At 40.9% G+C, this 24,813-nt stretch overlaps 1 pseudogene; it reads left to right on the forward strand.

Moving 5' to 3' along the window:
• Window positions 1-7,561: 7,561 nt before the first annotated feature.
• The window catches only part of LOC116467943 (heterogeneous nuclear ribonucleoprotein A1-like), a 34,255-nt pseudogene continuing 17,003 nt past the window's right edge, over window positions 7,562-24,813 (forward strand).

Raw genomic sequence — 24,813 nt, forward strand, 5'->3', positions numbered from 1 at the left:
AGTTTTTCACACCTTGTATAGATGTTCAATGTAAACCACATTTGAGATATCATATGTATATGGAAGCTCTAATTGGGAGAATAGAAAATGCTGAGAAATGATGGAGTGGTCGATGTTTGTTTTGCTATTATTGTTTCTCCTGAAAGCTAAGGACACTGTCATAATCTACATAAATTAAGAGCGAACACTTTAAAGTCAGAATAGTTTAAGATTGAATCCTAGTTACTAAACAGTCTAATTGTATGATGTTAGATAAGCACTTCATTTCTCTGTACCTTGGTTTTCTAATCTGCTAGTTATTTTCAAACTCACAGGCCTGTGTTAAGAATAAAGGAGGCAAATGTACATAAGCACTTAGCATCATGGCCAACAGAGAATGTGTACTCAGTAAATGATAGCTGAAATACTGAATAGATAGTTGCTATCATGATCATTATTTTCACCAGAATTGTTTTAATACAAAGTCAACTGCATTCTTATACAGTAGCAAGTAATACCTAGAAAATGTAATCCAAAAGAGGGTTTAAAAAGTTATGTGGAAGAATAAAGGGATCAAAATTAGCCAAGAAATTTAAAGGAGTAAGAATGAGAAAGATGGACTTATACTACCAGATATCAAGACTTATAAGCAGCTATATTAAGATAGGGTGTTACTAGTGTAGAGACAAACTGGTCAACGGAATAGAATAGAGATCCCACAAAGAGACCCTTGAATATATAGAACTTTGATATTTGAGAGAGCTGGTATGGAAGGTCAGTAGGGAAAAAAGACAATTTAATAAATTAACCTGGGGGAGGGGGGCAAAGAATAGCTACAGGAAAAAAGTGAAATTAGTTCTTATGTTCACACCACACACAAAAATAATTACAGATTACTCAGGGATAAATAACAAAAGCTAAGCTTCTATCTTTTTTTAAGGAGAGAAGATAAGTAAATATCCTTCTAATCTTGAGATAAGAAAAAATTTAGCAGCAAAAATGCTAACCGTAAAATTAACAATTGATAAATGTTATTCTATTAAAAACTTCTGTTCATCAACAGAAACCTTATGAATGTGAAAGACAACTTACAAATTGGATTAGAAAAAGATATTTTCAATACATGTAACTGATGATGAATTTATATCAGGATCATATTAAAAACTCCTTCAAAGCCGTCAGAAACAACGGACATTCCAAAAGAAAAATAGCAAAAACCATACATAGGCATTTTACAGAAGAGGAAATAAACATAAAAAGATGTTCAGTCAGAGGGAATTACCAGTCAAGTCCACAGTGAGATATATTTTATACCCATTTAATTAGCAAAAATAAAAAAGCACAACTATATTAAGCATTGGAAAGGATGTGGAACCACAAAATCTTCTGTACTTTGCTGGTAGAAATACAAACGTGTACAAGCTCTTTAAAAAGCAGTAGCTTCATGGCCGGGTGCAGTGGCTCACACCTGTAATCCCAGCACTTTGGGAGGCCAAGGTGGGCAGATCACAAGGTCAGGAGTTCGAAACCAGCCTGGCCACCATGGTGAAACCCCATCTCTACTAAAAAATACAAAAATTAGCTGGGTGTGGTGGTGCACACCTGTAATCCCAGCTACTTGGGAGGCTGAAGCAGGAGAATTGCTTGAACCCAGGAGGTGGAGATTACAGTGAGCTGAGATCATGCCATTGCACTCCAGCTTGGGCCCCAGAACAACAGCAACAAAAAAAGCAGTAGTTTCCAGATATATATATCTGGATATTTGTCTTACATATATATTTAGATATATGTAAGATATATAAATATATAGATATAATCTTAGATATATATCTGGATATATAAGCATATCATATATATAAGATATATACCTGGAAATATATTTATATTTTAAATGTATGTAATATTATGTATCATATATTTATCTAATATATAAAAGATATGTATCTGGAAATATGTACATATATTTAATAGATAATATATGCGTAAATTTCCAGATATATATCTAAGACAACTTGTTGAACATGTACAAGGATGTTAAAAGCAGCACTCTTCAAAATCGTAAAATCTGGAAACAAGCTAAATGTTCAATTACAGTCATGCATTTCTTCACGACAGGGATATTTTCTGAAAAATGCATAGTTAGGCAATTTGTTCATTGTGTGAACATCATAGAGTGTACTTACACAAAGCTAAATGCTATAGCCTGCTACACATCTAGCTACATGGAATAGCCTATTGCTCCTAGGTTACAAACTATATGCATGTTACTGTGTTGAATCCTGTAGACAACTGTAACACAATGGTAAGTATTAATATTTGTGTATCTAAACATAAAAAGCTACAGTGAAAATATGGTCTAATAAAAAATGGTACACCCACACAGGACACTTTCCGTGAATGGAGCTTGCAGGAAGGAATAGAAGTTGCCCTGGGTGAGTGAGTGAGTGAGTGAATGGTGAGTGAATGTGAAGGCCTAGGACATTACTGTACACTACTCTAGACTTTATAAACACTGTACTCTTAGGCTACACTAAATTGATAAAAAGTACATTTCTTTCTTCAACAATAAATTAACCTTAGCTTACAGTAATTTTTTTTTACTTTATAAACTTTTAAATTTTTAAAAAACTTTTGGACTCTTATAATAACACTTAGCTTGAAACACAAACACATTATACTGCTGTACAAAAAATATTTTCTTTCTTTATATCATTATACTATAATTTTTTCTATTTTTATTTTTATTTTTTACTTCTTAAATGTTTTGTTTTTTTTTAAAAATTGAAAGTTTTTTTTTAAACTAAAACAGAAACACACACATTAGTGTAGGACCATGCAGAGTCAGGATCATCAATATCACAGTCTTCCGCCTGCATATCTCATCTCACTGGCAGGTCTTCAGGGGCAATAACATGCATGGAGCTGTCATCTCTTATGGTAACAATCCCTTCTTTTGGAATACCTCCTGAAGGACTTGCCTGAGGCTATTTTACAGCTAACATTTGTTTTAATAAGTAGAAAGAGTATATTATAAAATACAGATTAAAAATATAGTAAATACATAAACCAGTTACAGTCATTTATTATTAAGTAATACATACCATACATAATTGTATGTGTTACACTTTTATATTTTTATTTTTATTAAAAAATTTTTTTGAGACAGGGTCTCACTCTGTCACCCAGGCTGGAGTGCAGTGGCATGATCTCAGCTCACTGTAGCCTCTACCTCCCAGGCTCAAGTGATCCTCCCACATCAGCCTCCTGAGCAACTGGGACTATAGGCACACATGACCATGCCCAGCTAATTTTTGCATTTTTGATAGAGATGAGGTTTCACTCTGTTGCCCAGGCTGATCTCAAGCTCCTGAGCTCAAGCTATCCGCCTGCCTTGACCACCCAAAGTGCTGGGATTCCAGGAATGAGCCAGGGTGCCCGGCCTGTGCAACACTTTTACATGACTGGCAGCACAGTAGGTTTGTTTACACCAGCATCACCAGAAACACAAGTAATGTGTTGTGCTATAGCGCTACCATGGCTACCACAAATCACTATGCAATAGGAATTTTTGAGCTCCATTATAACCTTATGGGACCACTGTTGTATATGAGGTTTATTGTTGACCAAAATGTCGTTATGCAGTACATGACTATATATAAGTATACCATGATGTATTTATCCATTTTCTTGGTATATTCACATAATTAAATATTATGCAGCAGTCAAAACAATGAATTTCAGTTATATGCAACATGTGAATGTTGCTTTTGTCCAGGTTTCTGAGAAGAAGATGACAAGGTGAGATTAAACATAGAAAAATTTTTAAGGGCAATGACTACGAGAGAAAATGGAGAAGGAGCCTGGGAAGGGTGGGGGAGCCATCAGACTACCATGCAAGTCTGACCTAGATTTAGGCAAGAGGAAAAGAAGGTGGGATGGAAGTGAACTACATTGCTGTTAGGTCTAAGAAAGACTTGGCCACGCCACCTAGGTGTCCTTAAGCCATCAGGTGTCAGGGAGCCCCATCTCTCCCAGGAATGGGGCTGCCCTACGCCTCTGCCACACTCAGTCATTGGCTGGGAGCAGGGCCCCAGGAGCAGTGGGGAATGCTGCCTTAGGACAACTCAGCAAGGGTTGTCCTATGCTGTGAGGGACACAGCATAGAAGTGGGGCTCTTGTCAATTACACTCCCAGTAGTTAGAGATCTGTGAGGAATTCCAGCGGCCACAACAGATGTCTTAGCAACAGAACATTGAGTGGGAAAAAATAAGAAGAATGCATTTGGGATAACATTTTTTGTATAAGTTTAAAAATAGCTAAGCACAAAAAGCCTAAAACATCTTTCAGGAATATAGATGGTGAAACTACATGTTGAAAAGTGAATAAATGATATACACTTGAATCAGGAGAGTGGGTGGGATTCACTAAAGGACAGGATGCAGAAGGCGCACATAAGCACATGTAAGCTACTGCCAATATTTTATATTATTTAAGAAAGTTAAGTCAATAAATTAAAAATGACAGTATTTTATGAGAAAAAAGGATTATGATTAATGAAATTCTGTGACTACAAGTCCAAAAATGCATTTATCTTCTCTCCTATGCTCCTGTATGTTTATCTCTAATTGTTAGTGACTGAGCTATTGATGGACAAGAAATTGCTTCCGTGTCACCGATTAAATAATAAGTTGGTTAGGGTTTGTCTCAATCTGGTAACCTGGAATTTGGATGTCCTGTTATAGAATCTTAGATGGAGTATTCAAACTCCAAGTGCTCAAATAGGAGAAAGAGAGGACAGTTGATGTACATGAACCTTCTCCAAGGAGTATTCGGTTATCTCCTTCTCAGACAAGCTAGGAGCCTAGAGTTCAGAGCTCTAGGAATGAAGATAGGTCATTTGCGGCATCAAGTCCAAGGGAGCAGGAAGACAGCAGAAGATAGTAGGCCAGAGGGTTATCAAGAGGAACGGGAGCATCATGGTCATGACTATAGGCTCTGAAGCCAAACTCTCTAGGTTTGAATCCTAGCTCTACTACATTTTAGATTTTTCATCTAATCTCTTTATGCCTCGGTTTGTTTTTTTGTTTGTTTGTTTGTTTTGTTTTTTGTGTTTTTGAGACAGGGTCTCACTCTGTCACCCAGGCTGAAGTGCAGTGGCACAATCATGGCTCACTGCAGCCTCAGCCTCCCGGGCCCAAGCTATCCTCCCACCTCAAGCTCCTGAATAGCTGGGACCACAGGCATGCACCATTATGCCAAGCTAATTTTTAATTTTTTGTACAGATGAGGTCTCACTGTGTTGCCCAGGCTGGTCTCAAACTCCTAAGCTCAAATAATCCTCCCGCCTTGGCCTCCCAATGTGCTGAAGTTATAGGTGTGAGCCACTTTTCCAAGCCTGTGCCTTGGTTTTCACATGCATAGAATGGAGATAATAGTACCTTCTCTGCAGTGTGTTTGTAAAAAGTAAATGACTCCATATACCTAAGATGCTTAAATCAGACCCTGAGACATAGTGTATCAATCAAGATGGGCTCGGATATGTTTCAAAAACAGGCAACGCCCAAATACTTGTGTCTCCTAAGGAAAAGTTTTATTCTCCATGCATACAAGGTCAAGTAGCACAAGGCTAATGATCATGAGCTCTTGCACTGAGATCCATAAAGCCAGGGGGAAGAAACTGATGATACTCGCTAACAGCTTTGTCCACCCAACACTAAGAACTCTGCCGTGTGTTTTTTTGCTGCTCAGCTATAAAGCATCAGCACAGGGCTCTGTCCCATATCTCCTCACTGCAGGATTTACGTGGATGGAACTTCTACTGTTTGGATAATTGTCTATTACAGTGGCAATGAAGGAGACAAGACAAAATGTACACTGGTCTTAAAGGTTTCTTCTCAGATGTTCTAGCATTTTGTTGGCTGAAGCAAGTCTCATGATTACACTTTACCTTAAGTGGGCAAGGAATTGCAAGTTTTCCCCTTCCTGGAGGTAGGAGAAGTGGAATATCTGTAAACAATCCAATTAACTTCTGGGAAATGTCCCTAAAGTGACTCTGCCTGGGCCACTTCCAAGATTACTAGTTGAGGCCCCCACATGGGTTTTCAGGGCATCGCTCAACTATGTACTTTCTGATGTCAGAGTCCCAAAAGGAAGAACCACCTCAGTCACCATTCCTGCTATGTGAATCAGTTGCCTTGGGCTCTTTGCTGCTGCTAACAATAACATAGCCAAATGAAATAGCCCCAGTGGTGTAACAGAAGTACCAACGAAGGAGATAAAAGAATAGACTCCAGGCCAGGCGCGGTGGCTCACGCTTGTAATCCCAGCACTTTGGGAGGCCGAGGCGGGCGGATCACGAGGTCAGGAGATCGAGACCATGGTGAAACCCCGTCTCTACTAAAAATACAAAAAATTAGCCGGGCATAGTGGAGGGCGCCTGTAATCCCAGCTACTCGGAGAGGCTGAGGCAGGAGAATGGTGTGAACCCGGGAGGCGGAGCTTGCAGTGAGCTGAGACTGCGCCACTGCACTCCAGCCTGGGTGACAGAGCAAGACTCCGTCTCAAAAAAAAAAGAATAGACTCCTTTGGATCAACAGCAAATCTACAAGATCAATGGCATAAGCACAACACATGGCTCCAGCCCATTATTCCATTGGCCTGTGGCTACTGAGCTGAGTTCCTGGACTGCTTCAAGCCTACAAGGTTCTTTCTATTGACTGTGAATTAATCATTCAGAAGCCAACAGACACCATTTGTTCACATTTAGCAAACATTGCTAATGGTGACAATGTATAATGGGGTGACTGACTAGTAACATGTTTCCTGCTCTCACGGAGCTTTCAAACGAGTGCAGGGGTGGGGAGAGGACTAATATTAAACAAACACATAAATAAGCCTATAATTAAAATCAAGATGTGTGCTTTGAAGGGAGGGGATGTACCAGGGATCCAGGGGAGGCTTTCTGGAATTAATATTGGAGCTGATACCTAGAGAATAACTAGGCATCGATCAAATCAAGTTTGAGGAAAGGAGGAGAGTATTTTCAGGCAAAAAGAAATATGGGGGTAAAGAATGGATCTGGAGCGAGAGGGTGTATAATGAATACAAAATTTTTTAAAAAAGAAAATTTTGACTGTAGTATAGAGATACAGCAGGGAGAGTGGTCAAGAGAAAGCTATGCTTCAGGTCATGTTAAGAATATTCGTTTTATGGCTGGGTGCAGTGGCTAACACCTGTAATCCCAGCACTTTGGGAGGCCGAGGCAGGTGGATCACCTGAGGTCAGGAGTTCGAGACCAGCCTGACCAACATGGAGAAACCCCACCTCTACTAAAAATACAAAATTAGCCAGGTGTGGTGGTGCATACCTGTAATTCCAGCTACTCAGGAGGCTGAGGCAGGAGAATCTCTTGAACCCAGGAATTGAAGGTTGTTGTGAGCCGAGATAGTGCCACTGCATTCCAGCCTGGGCAACAAGAGTGAAACTCTGTCTCAAAAAAAAAAAAAGAATATTAGTTTTATTTCAAGAGTAATAAGAAGCCATTGACGAAAGAAGCCTTTCCTAATATTGTGTGAATCACTGGATGGGGTCCAAGAAGGGAGAGCGTGTATATGAAAGGACAGCAATGACCTTCAGTAACTCAACTCTGGAGGACACAGTTCCTGATGTACTCTGCTAATGGGAAGGAGAAACAGTTGAGACCACGTTTCCTAAAGAGAGTTCCTCTAAACACAAGTCCCTCAAGACGTCCCTTTCAAAAAGCATTGTGTTCAAAAAAATTTATGCAGCAGTTGTACAATGTCTAGAACCCTTGGGGAGCCACAGTACATGGGCTATATTCAAGGTTAAGTTCTAAAGGAAAGAGGAAAATTGCTTAGCTTAATATTTCTAAAACTGTCTGTGATTGTGGAGGCATTTTATTTTCAAATAAACCCTATTTCCAACCTGTGGTGCTAATGTCCAGTGAAATACTTTCAGACTTGTGTAGACAAACTGGACTCATACATAGTCATACACAACAGTTTAAAAAATGAAAAGAAAACATTTTGTATACACAAGATTTTAAATCTGGATAGTAACTGGTAACCAGCCAGAAAAACCAAAATTGGCTCCAGAACACCAATGTGTCGAAATTCCACATTTGAGAACCACTGAATCTAAGGCCCATAAAAATGACAGTGCTGAAAGATTCTGGCTAGGGAACAGCTTAGAAATTCAGGGAACCTATGGGGATGTTCTCTGATGATTCCAGGCTGTTATCTGACAAGTGTGTCAGGAGAAATCGCCCAAAGTGGTAAAGTTCCACAAAGTGTAAAGCTTCAAGAGAATGGACTTTGACAGTCAACCTCATGATGGCCTGTATCCCTGAATTGTGGGTGTGACTGCACAGTTTGCTTAGACTAAACCTCCTTTGCCATTACTAAGTTCATGAAGAAAATGAAAGTCAAGATTCTTAACAGAAGAAGAGCTAAAGCTTGTAGTTCAAAGAAGAGAGATTCAAGAATTGCATAATGGACCCATGTTGATGGGTACAGAGAGCTGGAGCAGGGGGCAAATCTCGTAGATCTTGGGGCAAACAATATAGAAGAGGAAAGGAGCAGAGTGTGTCCCAGTCTGGAGAGAGGAGGTGATGGTAACATCAGGCTTACCAAGGGTTAGAGGGGTAGAATGGGAAGACTGCAGGAAAACTTAGGGAATATCTAGTCCTAGTCATTTTTGCTGTGGACAGAGCTCTGAGTTATTAAAGAATTTTTCCAAAGTCACACAGCCAGAGAGTTGCTGAGCCAGAACTATAATGCCATGCTCTTACCCTCATTCCAGGCTATCTGTGCCAAGTGGAAAGAGCAGTGGTAACTCTGGCAGTGCAATATTAGTCATTTAAATAAAATATAAAATTAATATCCCTGGAGCCTATATTATAAATAGATTTTTTATCTATAAGAGACAAGAAGAAAGGCTGAAGTTTTTAGATATACACAGGCCTGGGAATTAAAAATGGGCAGCTCTCCAAAAAACTAGATATTAGATATTAAGCATTTTCCTTTTGCCCATTTATTCTTTTTTTTTTTTTTTTTTTTGAGACAGAGTCTCACTCTGTCACCCAGGCTGGAGTGTAGTGGTATGATCTTGGCTCACTGCAACCTCTGCCTCCCAGGTTCAAGTGATTCTCCTGCCTCAGCCTCTCAAGTAGTTGGGATTACAGACATGCACCACCATGCCAGGCTCATTTTTTTGTATTTTTAGTAGAGACAGGGTTTCACCATGTTGGCCAGGCTGGTCTCGAACTCCTGACCTCAAGTGATCAGCTCGCCTCGGCTTCCCAAATTGCTGGGATTACAGGCATCGGCCACCATGCCTAGCCTCATTCATAGAAATTTATATGAACTTTTGGTTCGAGGCAAGAACAAGTAAGCACACTCAGCCATATCTCTCCTGGTAACTACAATTAAAAACTCTAGATCAACACACATAATCCAACTATCAAAAGGCTCTGAAAAGTGGATGAAAGCAGTCAGAGTGCGTAAGGATAACTGGACTCCAGGCATGATTTGGTGGTGATTTCTCTAAAGACATTTTTCTTGTGTCCCTGTGTCTTTTTTTTTTTTTGGCCTCTCATAGATTTTGTTCTGGGTACTGAAGCAGCCTGAAACCTGGACACAGACAGAAATAAGCCCTTAGGAAAGCCAGAGTCTCTGGAAAGGGAGGACCCTATCGGTCTAAATCCTTTTGACTTTATTGGCCCTATTCCAGGCAAACACCAGCAAAGAATTGGTCCCCCTGCTCCTCTCACTGGTAGCTGACGTGGTCCCTGCGGGGCAGAGTCCTGTTGAGTCTCTCTGCCCTACACCAGGCAAATGCCAGCAAGAGGCAGAGCTTCTTCCCTTCCTCACCAGTACAGCAGACCCTATAGGTAGGATAATGCCTCAGCTTTCTAGCCAGACATCAGGAAGGGGAAAACCTAAAGGCCAGAGACTGCAGGATAGAGTGGGGGATTATGAAGAAGGTGCTGGAGAAAAGGATCCTTTAAAGCTGTGTATAAGGAAGTGTTGAGCTTACTCCTGAACTGAGCATGTGTGAAGCTGAGCGGAATTAGCACAGTAAGGACTTCAAGCACTGAACTATGGAGTAGACCATTGCCCAGGTTTCAGACTGGCAGCTGGGTGATGTATAGGCAGAGTGGACCAGAACATCACTGTAAATGCTTTAGAAAGTTGGCCAGGTTGTGAGTCTAAACCTGAGTTGCCTGACTGATTTTAAAAACAAGTCAATGCTTTTCAGAAGATTTAAATAGGACTCAGGGTTTTATCACATTACATTCAAAATGTCCTAGATACAACCCCAAATTATTTGATATGCAAAGGACTATGAAAACTTAAACAAGTGTCAAGAGAAAGGGCAATCAACAGAAGCCAGCATGGAGCTACTTAAACATTGAAATAGTCAGATAAAGACTTTAAAGTAGCTATTATAATTATGCATTAATAAGCAAAGGTAAATATTTTTTAAATAAATGGAAAGACAGAAGTTCTCAGCAAAGAAATAAAAGCTATATAAAAAAACAAAATGGAAATTTCAGAATTGAAAAATTCACTGAAGAGACTCAATAGCAAATTAGAGATATCTTCAAATTATACCTCACACCATATACAAAACTTGACTCAAAATGGATCATAGAATTAAATGTAAAACTATAAAACTCATCAAAGGAAATATTTTAAAAATTTTGTGATTGGGTTAAGCAAAGAGTCTTTAGATATAAGAAAATAAAGACAATCTATAAAAGAAAATATGGCAAAATTTGACTTCATAGGAATGAAAAAGGCCTTATTACTCTACAAAATATACTTTTTTTTTTTTTGAGACAGAGTCTCGCTCTCGCGCAGGCTGGAGTGCAGTGGCACTATCTCCGCTCACTGCAAGCTCCACTTCCCGAGTTCATGCCATTCTCCTGCCTCAGCCTCCAGACTAGCTGGGACTACAGGCGCCCACCACCACTTTTTTGTATTTTAGTAGAGACAGGGTTTCACCGTGTTAGCAAGGATGGTCTCGATCTCCTGACCTCGTGATTCACCCGCCTCAGCCTCCCAAAGTGCTGGGATTACAGGCGTGAGCCACAGCGTCTCGCCTCAAAATATACTGTTAAAGCAATAAAAAGGTTATAAGCAAGGAGAAAATATTTATAATCACATATCAAATGAAGGACTTGTATCCAGAATATATAACGAACTCAAAATTCAGTGATTAGAAACAACCTATTTATTTTATTTTATTTTATTTTATTTTATTTTATTTTATTATTTTTTTTTGAGACGGAGTCTTGCTCTGTCACCCAGGCTGGAGTGCAGTGGCGTGATCTCGGCTCACTGCAAGCTCCGCCTCCCGGGTTCAAGCCATTCTCCTGCCTCAGCCTCTCAAAGTAGCTGGGACTACAGGCGCCCGCCACCACGCCCGGCTAATTTTTTTGTATTTTTAGTAGAGACGGGGTTTCACCGTGGTCTCGATCTCCTGACCTCGTGATCCGCCCTCCTCGGCCTCCCAAAGTGCTGGGATTACAAGCGTGAGCCACCGCGCCCGGCCAGAAACAACCTATTTTAAAATAGCCAAAAGATTTTGACACTTCACCAAAGAAGATATATGGATAGCAAATATAATGCTTAAGATTAATAAAATTAATAAGATGAATGAAAAGATGCTTAAATATAATCAATTAGTGAAATGCAAATTAAATGACAATTTTGAGTGCTGGTGAGAATGTAAATCAACAAGAACTCTTCTATATTGCTGACAGGAATGTGAAATGGTACAGCCACTCTGGAAAATTGCTTGGGAGTTTTTTATAAAGTTTGATGTACACTTACCAGATGACCCAGCAATCCCACTTTTAGGTATTTATCCTAGAGAAATAAAAACATGTTTACACAAAAATCTGTGCACAAATGTTTATAGCAGCATTATTCATAATCACCAAAACACAGGAAACAACCAAATTAGCATTAATGTCTGAATGGATAAACAAACCGTGTTGCATTTATGCAAGGGAATACAACTTAGCAATAAAAATGATTAATTATAAATACAGACAATAACATAGGTGAATCTCAAATGCATTATGCTGAGTGAAATCTCAGTATCTAAGGGTTACAGATTTATTCCATTTAGGAATCATTCTGAAAAAGGCAAAAGCAGACAGATCTGTGGTTTCCAGGAGTTAGGAATACAGAAAGGGTTTAACTAAAAAAAGGCAGCTGAAGGGAAATCTTTGGGATATTCAAATTGTTCTCTATCCTGACTGTGATGCTGGCTATAGGAATCTATGCATGTGTGAAAATTTATAGACGTGTACGTAAAAAAGTGAATCTCACTCTTTGTAATTTTTATAACTAAAGAAATGTTTAGGCCGGGCATACTGGCTCACACCTGTATTCCTAGCACTTTGGGAGGCCAAGGCGGCTGGATCATCTGAGATCAGGAGTTCGAGATCAGCCTGGCCAAAATGGTGAAACCCCGACTGTACTAAAAATACAAAAATTAGCTGTGTGTGGTGGTGGGTGCCTGTAATCCCAGCTACTCGAGAGGCTGAGGCAGAAGAATCCCTTGAACCTGGGAAGTGGAAGTTGCAGTGAACTGAAATCATGCCACTGCCCTCCAGCCTAGGAAATGGAGTGAGACTCTGTCTCAAGAGAAAAAATAAAAAATAAAAATGTTTACAGCGCTCCTATTATATGCCATAAACTCTAAAAATAAAAAGGTGATTTAATGCTTGAAAGAGGATTTAAACTGTGTAATGTAAAAATGTAACTTTGAAGATTTCCTTGAGTCTAGTTTTCATTTCCAAATGGCCTCTCTTTCTAACAGAATTATTCTAAGACTTTCTATATCTGTTGGCAAGGGAAAAGAAGGATGTTACTTGTGATGCTAATGGGAGTAAGAAGTAGGTGAGGACTCTAGAAAAGGTGTTTGATTAGAACATTTAAAAAGACCTCTTTCACCCAAGGTTGGTGCTGAGAACTAACTTGACACCACTGAGCAGATGCTGTGACTGAGAACAGCTGGGGTGCACACACCGTCCTGCCCCAGAGCAATAGGGGCAGAGTTTCCTAATCCTGCAGTTGCTGACCTCCCTGCATGTTAAGTAAAAATGAAAAAGATTTTCTTTTTTTTTTTTTGAGACAGAGTCTCACTCTGTCACCCAGGCTGGAGTGCAGTGGCACCATCTCAGCTCACTGCAGCCTCTGCCTCCCAGGTTCAAGCGATTCTCATGCCTCAGCCTCCATGGTAGCTGGTATTACAGGCACCCGCCACCACACCTGACTAATTTTTGTATTTTTAGTAGAGATGGGGTTTCACCATGTTGGCCAGGCTGGTCTTGAGCTCCTGACCTCAGGTGATCAGCTCGCCTCGGCCTCCCAAAGTGCTGGGATTACAGGCATGAGCCACTGCACCTGGCCAAGATTCTTTATGTCTAGAATGACCAAAAGGGGACAGATTGGTGGTACTGACCAGCTGTAAGAGAATAGATGGTTATAAAATAACTGAGTAATAACTAATTTATGGAACTTAATATCCTAGTATACATTCCTTTCTATCAAAGGTGCTCAGACTGCAGCGCAGAACTCCATGAAGAAAAGTTTCCTATGTGGAAACCCAGGTGGGGCCAGGTGGGCTGAAAACAGAAAGTCTTGCTTTCACTTAGAGTCAGACCAACTCATTCACCAAGAAAAATTCGCTTGGAAAGTACAGGTGTGCTGTCCAAACAATGCACAAACAGTCCCCTCCCTCCCACAACAAGGCGAAGCAAAGTCCCAAATGACCAAAGAGATTAACACTGCTGTGATTATTTTCATTTCAAAAAGGGCCCACTTAAAATATTTACTTTGGCAGTTCCTTCAAGTGTGGACCACCTCTGGGGCATTAAGATTTCCTTCATAAATCATTAATCACTGAGTCAGGGCGTGCAGGGAGGGAGAGTTTGGAGTTCTCGCCAATTGAAGATCAATAGAAGTAAAGGTAAATCATCTCGGAAATGATGATGTGAGCCAATGGGGGAGATGTGATTGCGATTTACGCCCAGTGCTCCAGGAGATGTGTCTTTAGAAAGAAGGGAGCCGTCCCTAGAGTGTGGAGGTGGGAGACTGCTCTTCCCAAAGCCAACTGCGGGTGCCGCAGAGAATTGGGAATGTGCCCATGTGTCCTCTCTCCACTGGAAAGGCCTGAGACTGGACAGGGCAGGTACCATGGAAGCTCAATCCGTCCTGCCTTCTGGGCCACGTTCGCTCATTACAGAAGGCTGCATTTTCATTTCAGATAGGCAGTGTAAAACCTGTTGTCATATTTTATGAGATGATGTTAACTCTGCTATGAAATTATACCCTGAGAATACCCCAGAGCCAGCTCAGTACATATAAATAGCCATTTATCAGATGCAACCCATAATCTTCCTGCTGCTGTGACCCATTCTGTAATTTTCCCTCGGCTGACAAGCTACAAATGAAGAGTGTACTTAGATTTCAGTTATGAGGTTTAAAATATGGATGTGGATATAAAAAGCTAAGTCCTTCAAGAAGAAACCAGGGAATTTTCCCATTAAATTCTAAGAACTTTCGTCCATCTGCTTTATAATCACGTAAGAATCCCTTGAACCCTGCACCGACCTCCCACACAATCTTTTACCCACTGATTCCCTGTCATGCCTCTGTCACGTGCTTTCCTAACTGGCCCGTTGCCCCTTTATGTGCCATCCCTCTCCCGTCACCAACACAGGCACTTCTTTTCTACATGCTTATAAAACGTGTGTAAGCTGAGAAACACATTATGTTTGTGGACATGATGATGTGAGCTTTAACCACTGAAACTTTTTTTTCACAAAAAACATGTCATGAACTATTACTATGTGCTGAACACTACATAGTAGACATCTTACACACATACTTTCATTTTATATACATTTGGCCCTCTGTATCTGCAGTATGCAAGTCCGAGGATTCAACCAACCTCAAAAAGAAAATATTCAGAAAAATATATAAAAAATACAATATCACAATAAAAAATAATACAAATTTTAAAATCTAGTATAACAACTATTTACATAGCATTCACATTCTATTAGATATTATAAGTAGTCTAGAGATGATTTAAAGCACACAGAAGGATTCATGTAGGTTACACGCAAATACTACCATCTTTGATATCAGGGACTTGAGCGTTCTCAGATTTTAGTATCCACAGGTGATCCTGGAACCTATCCCCCCCGCAAATACTGAGGGACAACTGTATGAAGAAACTGTGGTTCAGAACAAATTAAGATCATGAGCAGTTAAGAGTTGGAACCAGGATTTGAACCTAGACTATTAGTTTCCTGTGGCTGCTGTAACAAATAATCAAAAACTGGGTGGCTTATAAAAACAGAGATGTATTCTCTCACAGCTCTGGAGGCCAGAGGTGCAAAATCAAGGTGTTGGCAGGGCTGCACTCCTTTCAGAGTCTCCAGGGGAGAATCCATTCCTTGCCTCTCCCAGCTTCTGGTGATTGTTAACATCCTTCAGCCTGTGGCCACGTCTCTCTCTGCTCTGTCTTCTCTGTGTGTGTGTTTCTCTCTCAAAACTCCATTTACCTCAGTCCCATGAGGACACATGCTACACTGTATTTAGGGTCCATCTGGATAATCCAAGGTAAGTGCCTTCTCTCGAGATTTTTTACTTAATCACATTTATTTGCCATGTAAGGTAGCATTCACAAGTTCCAGGGATTTGAAGTGGATATCTTTTGGGGAGCTGTTTTTCAGCCTACTACAGACTCTAAAGCCATCAAAGTCCCAGTGGGTCCCCATCCCCAATCATGCATAAGAAATCTTTAGACTATGGGGAACTAGAGGTAGGGGCTGCCTAGTTCGTGAAATGCAAGTTGCACCTTTGCCAATCTCCACTTACATGAAGTTTCCAGGGACCAAAAATTCACAAATTCATTTTGTTTAAATCACAAAAAAACCAAGATACTTGAATATAATAATAATCACCTTAATACAGGTCAGTTTATCAGATTGACCCTAGTCACTCACAGCCCTGCAGAAGCAAGACAAAAACAAGTCAAGTCTGATGGACAAGATGAGCTATTCACACTTTTTTCAGGTACGTTATGCTGACATAAACAATGGCTTTGAAATGCCCCTTGAGCTATTTTTTTTTTTTTTTTTTTTTTTTTTTTGAGGCTTTATCTGCTAGGCACTGAAACATCTGGATGAAAAAATGCAGTACTTAGTTATATGTAAGTTTTACTGATGTAACAACTTTGATATGCTTGATTATTCACAGAAGTTATGTAGTGATCTCTTTATATGTTGAAATTGTTTGCCAAATTGGGACTTCTTGACCCATTTGTTTGTTGTCTCCATGACCCCATGGCTGGGAACTCTCCAAAATATTCTGTTTCTTCCTGGAAAGACCCTTTCATAACCTTTTAAAAATCTTTACTTATTTTATTTTTTTATTTTTTTAATTTTTTTGGAGACAGAGTCTCACTGTCTTCCAGGCTGGAGTGCAGTGGCGTGATCTCTGCTCACTGCAAGCTCCGCCTCTCCAGTTCACGCCATTCTCCTGCCTCAGCCTCCCGAGTAGCTGGGACTACAGGCGCCCGCCAACACGCCCGGCTAATTTTTTGTATTTTTAGTAGAGACGGGGTTTCACTGTGTTAGCCAGGATGGTCTCCATCTCCTGACCTCGTGATCCATCCGCCTCAGCCTCCCAAAGTGCTAGGATTACAGGCGTGAGCCACCGTGCCTGGCCAAAATCTTTATTTTAAAAGGAATTTTATGTCAAGATTAAAAAAAAAATTTGAAAGAATAACAAAAACCACTCATAATCCCACCTGCCTAGCAAACAAGAGTTTTCATGAGTAGCATGTTCTAACCTTAATGAACATCACAGTGCTACTCCATCAACACTTGAGACTGTATGCAAAAGAAAAACAGGAACTATTTGGTTTTCAGTTGTGAGGCATAGAACTATTACATGATTTGATTAAAGCATGTAGGCACCCCCACAACAGTCTTATGAATAAACAGACACTCATCATGCCCCAGTACCTGAACATGTTAACGGATGTTATGAAATCAGTAGGCAATAGCCTGGCAAATTCAAAATTACTAGAAATTTTCATTGTGATTCATTGGTGGACCAGTGCTAGAACTTTATCATAAGCAATCAGACTAGGTCCTTGTGGAGATTTTGGATTTTCCCATGCAAAATGCTTGTTTTTGGTTTCTCATCAATTTTCCAGCCATCTCTTTCTACCATCTGTTGAGCCCAAGGAATGCATGCTTTCTTTTAGAACTACTAGTAAATACTAGGGAAACACTAACATGGAATATAGCTCAAATCCAAATGATTGTTTTATTTTGTTTGTGTGTGTGTGTTTTTTTTTTGTTTTTTTTTGAGATGGAGTCTCGCTCTGTTGCCCAGGCTGGAGCGCAGTGGCACGATCTCAGCTCACAGCAACCTCTGCTTGCTGGGTTCAGGCAATTCTCCTCCCTCAGCCTCCTGAGTAGCTGGGACTGCAGGTGTATGCCACCATGCCTGGCTACTTTTTTGTATTTTTGGTAGAGGCAGGGTTTCACCATGCTGGCCAGGCTGGTTTCGAAATTCTGACCTCATGATCCGCCTGCCTCAGCCTCCCAAAGTGCTGGGATTATAGGCGTGAGCCACTGTGCCCGGCCCCAAATGATTGTTTAATAATTTATTAAGGATTGTCTTGAGAACATGAATGAAGATAATGATGAGTTAACTGCAGGGAAAAAAAATGCAAGGTTGGTGAAATCTGCTTAGTTGACCCTAATATTTCATCCTTTCTACTTCCTGAAATACAGCCCCCACCACACACTCCTGTGGTACTCTCATGGTACACTTGGCTGTCACAAAGAACACTGGCAGCTCACAACTTAAATTAGTTATGAAGACTTCAAAGAGGAACTCCCCCCAGGACTCTCTGGGGAGGCAGGAGGGGGCACTCAAGGGATGATTCATGAATGGTAGCGTTGGATCCTATGACAAATGAAGTGGTTTTATAAGATTGGGATAGGGGTAGCTGCTTTCCTTGGACACCTCAACCCTCAAATCACACTATAGAGGTGGCTCCTTCCTTTGTTTAAGTAAAAACTAGATCTCCTTGTTGGAATCACTGTTCTCGTGTGTGTGTGTGTGTGCATGTAAGCGCATGTGTATGCAGGCCGAAAAAAAGAGGCTGAGGCCGGGTGCGGTGGCTCATGCCTGTAATCCCAGCACTTTGGGAGGCCAAGATGGGAGGTGTGCTGAGCCCAGGAGTTTGAGACCAGCCTGGGCAACATAACGGGACCCCCATCTCAAAAAACAAAAATAAAAGAGACTGAAAAGCAGAATATAAGTAAATCCATAAATAATTGTACTGAAGGAAATTACCATCAAATGAGTCTTGTAGTAAATACAATTAACAGAAAGTTGTTTTATTTCTCTGTTTTTGTTTCGTGAAGCTGAGCAAGACAGAATGTTTAATGGAAAATAGACTGGACTAAACAGGCAACAATTTCCCTGTAGGTCCGAGAAGCCTGTGCAACTGCAAACAAGGCAGTGAGCCCCTCTCCACTGCACTTTCCTCACCTGTAAAATGGGCGCCATAGCCAACCAGCTAAAAGGTGGTTTGTAGCTCTAAAAATCTGATTTAACTCTTGTAGAAGTTCAGAATTCCTTAAAACTGGGCTCTGCTTTATAACTCCATGAAGTAAAAATCCTAAAAATAGGATTCTATCACCAAATATCACCTGAGCACCACCTTTGTATTAGACGCTATGCTGGCTAACATGCCGCTGTTAACACATAGGAAGACTGGATTGTGTTTTCATGAACATTTTGATTCTGAGAGTTTATTTTCAGAGTAAGAGACTCATGCAGTTTGGAAGAGGTCTTGGAGATTTGGTCAGCCCTTCCACCCAGAGCAGGCATGTCCTGACACAGGCCTCCCAGTCTCTGTCTGAACATGTGGGATGCTCAGTTTCTCATCCAGCCATCTAGTCCATTGGTACACAGTTCTTATTTAGAAATGTTTTATGTATAAACCAATTCTGTTTCTCCTTAAGTCTCCTAACACCTCTTATACCTCTCTCTACTTCTTTCAGATATTTGAAGTTCTTTGTACTACAAATATCTGTTAAAAAAGGAAAGAAAACATAATGATTATGATTTATTTGTGTCTCTATTACAGCAACTGTTGATTTACCTCCTGTATTAGTTGTCTCTGGGTCAGACAATCCCTCTCTATTAATAAACTTCTTGAGGTCAGATAGCATTCTTTCTCATTTTTCAGTCTCTCACAGCACACAGTGCTCCTCCTTTCACGTGGCAGGTACTCAGTAAATGTTTCTTGATTTATGAATAGCATCCCTTTAAATACTTGAAGGCTGCTATCAGTTTTCCCCAAGCCTCTTCAGGCTAAAGATTCCAAATTCTCCACTGCTCGGTGTACAATAAACACCCTTCTTTTAACACCTACTGCATGTCAGAGGACTGCCCCCAACTCTGGCACTTTGGTTCCCTAGACAGAGTGAAATGATCAGTGTGAAGTTGTTTAATCCAGCCCCGTATTCCTTGACCTCCACAATCACCTCACCACCTGGGGACTCAAGCAAGCTGGTGGAGACCGAAAATCCTGTGCTTTCACAAGAACTTTGGTTAATCAGGTCTCTCTCACCCTATCCTTGTGGAGACTAAATGTTTAAAACTGAATTCAGAGCTTCACATTTATTTCTGTTAAAATTCATTTTGTGATAGTTTCATCCCCGCTCTCCAAACTGTAATGACCTTTCTGTATTGCAATTATCTCATTAGGTATCAATCCCTTCTATGTGTCATCTGAAAATGGTCCAAAAAGCACTATACACGTCCAGGTAAAAGAATATGAAAAAGTATTAGGCAAGAGAGGATAAAGTATTAGGCTGGAACACATAAAATTAGCATTTTTATAGGTCAAAATTGCTCACATATCACCAGTATTTAATGCTGCAGCCTAAGGCATTGTTCCAGGACTTCCAAAATAGCAGGGAGGCTTCACTCGAACTTCTCTTGCTGTGACTACTTAAACGAATGCTACTGTGCCTCACTACAGCCTGTGCAGCCTGCATTTCCTCCTGTTGTCCTGAAAGGCATGTTGATGCTCATTATCCATTGCTTTGCTGAAAGCCTCTCAGAGTCAAGGGGAAGAGCAAAAGCTCCAGAGCCAGCCTGCCCGTTGAGCTCTGGCTCTGTTACACTGGCTGTGTGACCTCTGGCAAGTTCATTGACTCCCCTGTGCCTCTGTTTCCTCATCTGGAAATAGAGATAATGGTAGTACTGTTGCTGAATTTTACTCCTTAGTTCAGCTAAAACCTGGCTTCTTGTCACACAACCAGGAAAATTTAGGCACGTGGACACATCAAAGGGTGTGTAGAGCAGGATTTTATTGGGTGAAAGGTGAAAAATGAAAAAAGAGGCCAGGCGCAGTGGCTCACGACTGTAAGCCCAACACTTTGGGAGGCCGAGACGGGCGGATCACTTGAGGTAAGGAATTCGAGACTAGCCTGCCCAACATGGCGAAACCCCGTCTCTACTAAAAATACAAAAAATTAGCCGGGCATGGTGGCAGGCGCCTGTAATCCCAGCTACTTGGGAGGCTGAGGGAGGAGATTCGCTTGAACCCAGGAGGCGGAGGTTGCGGTGAGCTGAGATCACGCCACTGCACTCCAGCCCAGGTGACAAGAGCGAAATTCCATCTCAAAAAAAAAAAAAAAAGAAAAAGAAAAAACATCTCAGCAATGATGGACCCTCTACCTCACTGATTCCCAGGTCACCACAGGAGCTGAAGAGAGCAGGCTCTTCCCCTGCATAATGTGTGAATATCCTGTGGCTCCACCCACTTCCCCCAGTGCACGCACCAGGGGTCTAGTCAGCTGTGGGCATGCACAGACAAGCCCTTGGCATCTAGCCCTCATCTGCACAAAAGCATCTGATGTAAACACTTGAAGCGGGTCAGAGATTCTCTGGGGACTTCTTTTTATCTGCCTAGGATTTGACTGAGGACCTGCCTCACAGGATTCTTTGAGGCCCGAAGAAATGGAGTGCTTGGAGACATGCTGGCAGGTAGTGCTCAGTAATGTTGACGATTATTAGTATAACATCTTTCCCTGGAAAATCAGGCTGAGTGCAGGGCTTTTCACTCCTTTATTCCACCAAGTACTCATAAACTACCTAATTTAATTAAATCAACCCAGAATTTTCCCAGGGATCAGCATCAAGCCCACAGGGTGGCAGATTCTGAAATATGTATTTCCCCACTTTAAAAATAAGCACACTGGTCCTTCTCTCAGCTTTCAGGCAGGTTCTTGTGCCCTTTCACCCAAGGTTGAGGTAAGGGTTTCCCAATCACATCTGCACATTTTTCATCCAGCAGCAGATTTGAGCCCATGAAAAACAAGGAAGGGGCTCTTACTATTTATTCAACTAGTTAGTGCTCAAATTCTTTCCTAGCCGATATCATGGTATCCATTATCATTAGAAGATCATTTTCCTTGATAGAGAAAATTTAAAAAAATTATGAAATGAATTGTTCCGTCTTCTTTGTGCTGCTGTTAACACTAAATTGAGAAATGGCCGTATGCTTCCTTGTCCTTCTTCCAGCTCCAAGCATAGCTAAAAAGCTTTTTCAGTTGTCGTTGGCATGCTTCACAAACCTTGCCTAGTTCTGACCTTTACCATGCAGGAATAATACCTGCTTGTGTCATTCTGTGTTAGCCCTCAGCTCAGTGTTCTTCATTCACCTACGCAGATCCTTTAAATACCTGAGATCATTTTGGAGCTCCCTCTATGGCCACACTGTTTCCCGTTTCTCTCCCTTATCACGATAATTTATGACTAAAGAGTTAGAATTTCTGTTTAGAACCTGCCATTCCTCTTAAGTCACTCGGTCTTTTTGAAATCAGACTACATTGTCACAGTTATTTTTTCTCCAAACTTTTTGAAATTCTATTTTCTTAAAACCTAAATTAGATGTTGGCACTTCGACAAACATTTTCTTCCTATACTATAATATGATGGTCCCTTGTATATGATGTTGCTGTCAATTTCTCGTCTTTCTTCCCAGTTCCTCAGTTTTGGTCAGTGGAGAGCAAACTGGTCAGTGTAGAGTAACTGTCCTTCATTGCATCTTTCAACTTCTGAGAGATTGAATCACTGGCAAGGAAAGTCAAGAATTTATTAGATGTTGTGGGGCTTTTTGAGGGCAGGCAGAATGAGACTCCTATTGATTATTTTAAGTAAGCTTTTTAAAAATTATAATATATGTACAGAAAATGTCCGAAATCATAAGTGTAGAGCTAGAGCTCAATCTATTTATTTACTTATGTATTTTTGCAACAAGGTCTCACTGTCATCCAGGCTGGAGTGCAGTGACACCATCTTGACTCACTTCAGCTTCAACCTCCCGAGTTCAAGTGATCCTCCCATCTCAACCTCCTGAGTAGCTGAGACTACAGGTGCGTGCCACCTTGCCTGTCAAATTTTTGTATATTTTTTGTAGAGATGGAGTTTCACCCTGTTGTCCAGGCTGATCTCCAACTCCTGGCCTCAAGCAATCCACCCCTCTTGACCTCCCAGAGTGCTGGAGTTACAAGCATTAGCCACTGCATCCTGCGAGCTTAGTGAATTTCTACAAAGTGAACACACCCATCTAACTACCTAATTACAAAACCTATCAGCTCCATTGAAACTTTCCTCTTGCCTCATAAATTCGTTTTAATGGAATTATAATCTGTACTGGGAAGGTGACAATTACCATAATAGGAGTAACCATTTCTTGAGAACTTAACTATGTGCCAAGCACTGTGCTAAACAATTTATATGTATATAAGCTCCACATCTCTGTGAGGTGGGTCTCATTATTTTCCCCATTTTAAAGAAACTGAAGCTGGGAGGAAATAGGGAGATGCTGGTTAACATCAGAGACCAAAAGTCTGTGAGATCTATTGCAGAGCAGGGTGACTACAGCTAACAATATATTGTTTATTTCAAACTTGCTAAGAGAATAAATTTCAAATGTCTCACCATGAAAAATAATGTCAGGTAATAGATATGTTAATTAGATTGATTTAATCATCCCACATTGTATATCAAAACATCACATTATACCCCATAAACATATACAATTATCTTTCAATTAGAATAATATTAATTTTAAAATAATAAATTAAAAAACACAAAGAAATCACTCTCACAAAAAGGCTCTGGCTGTTGAATGGTCAGCCAATAGTGGCTGCCTCAGCTACTGGGAATGTGAAAATTGTTTCCCAGGATCCAGTAAATTTTATAAAAGCCATAATAAGTAACAATAACAGAATAGGAGCAAGAGAGTTGTTTCTACATATATTATGAGACAGGAATGAACACTAGTTTTCAACCGGAAATGTCCATGACTCAGAATGACCTGTTTCCTGGGAGTTCTAGCTAACTTAAATGTTATTGTGATCATTTGTACTTGCTGACCACATAGTGTGATGTGGCATAAGGGGGTGTTCAATAGATCTTGCTTGAAAGCTGAAAAGAACAGAAACTGAAGCCTAGAGAGGTTAGATTACTTGCCCAACATCACTAGCTGGAATTCAAACTCAGGTCTAGCTAATTCCGGAGACTGCATTCTTAACCATTATAATAGACACATGGTCCACAGCTTCCACTTGGCTAGCCAGGCTGTAGATCAGGGCTTCTCAACTTCCACACTATTGACATTTGGGGCTGAAAGTTTCTTTGGGGCTGTCTTCTGCATTTTAGGACGTTTATCAGCCTTCCTAGCGTCAACCCACTAGATGCCAGAAGCATCTTCATCTCCAACCAGTCATGATGTCAGTGGTGCTTGAGCCAGAGTGACTCCATCTTGAATAGGGGCTGGGTGAAATAAGGCTGAGACCTGCTGGGGTGCATTCCCAGTAGGTTAGGCATTCTCAGTCATAGCATGAGATAGGAGGTTGGCACAAAATACAGGTCATAAGGACCTTGCTGATAAAATAGCAAGAAAGAAGCTGGCAAAAACTCACCAAAACCAAGAAGGCAAAGAAAGTGACTTCTGGTCATTCTCATTGCTAATACATTAGCATGTTAAAAGACACTCTCATCAGCACCATGACAGTTTACAAACGTCATGGCAACATCCAGAGTTACCCTATATGGTCTAAAAAGGGGAAGAACCCCCAGTTCTGGGAATTGCCCACTGCTTTCTTGAAAAACTCATGAATAATCCACCCCTTGCTTAGCATACAATGAAGAAGAAACTGTAAGTACACTCAGTTGAGCAGCCCATGCCGCTGTTCTGCCTACAGAGTAGCTATTTTTTTTTTTTAAATGGAGTCTCACTCTGTTGCCCAGGCTGGAGTGCAGTGGTGTGATCTCGGCTCACCGCAACCTCTGTTTCCTGGGTTAAAGCGATTCTCCTGCCTCAGCCTCCCAAGTAGCTGGGATTACAGGCATGCACCACTGCGGCCAGCTAATTTTTGTATTTTTAGTAGAGACAGGGTTTCACCATGTTGGCCAGGCTGGTCTCGAACTCCTGACGTCAGGTGGTCCACCTGCCTCGGCCTCCCAAAGTGCTGGGATTACAGGCGTGAGCCATAGCGCCTGGCCTGCCATTCTTTTATTCTTTTACTTTCCTAATAAACCTTGCTTTCACTTTACTCTGTGGACTCGCCCTGAATTCTTTCTTGTGCAAGGTCCAGTAACCCTCTCTTGGGGTCTGGATCAGGACCCCTTTCTGGTAACAATGATAACCAAAACCATCTGCAGACATTGCCACGTT

The sequence above is a fragment of the Hylobates moloch genome, unplaced genomic scaffold, assembly GCF_009828535.3.
Source record: "Hylobates moloch isolate HMO894 unplaced genomic scaffold, HMol_V3 SCAFFOLD_5, whole genome shotgun sequence".
Taxonomy (NCBI): Eukaryota; Metazoa; Chordata; class Mammalia; order Primates; family Hylobatidae; genus Hylobates; species Hylobates moloch.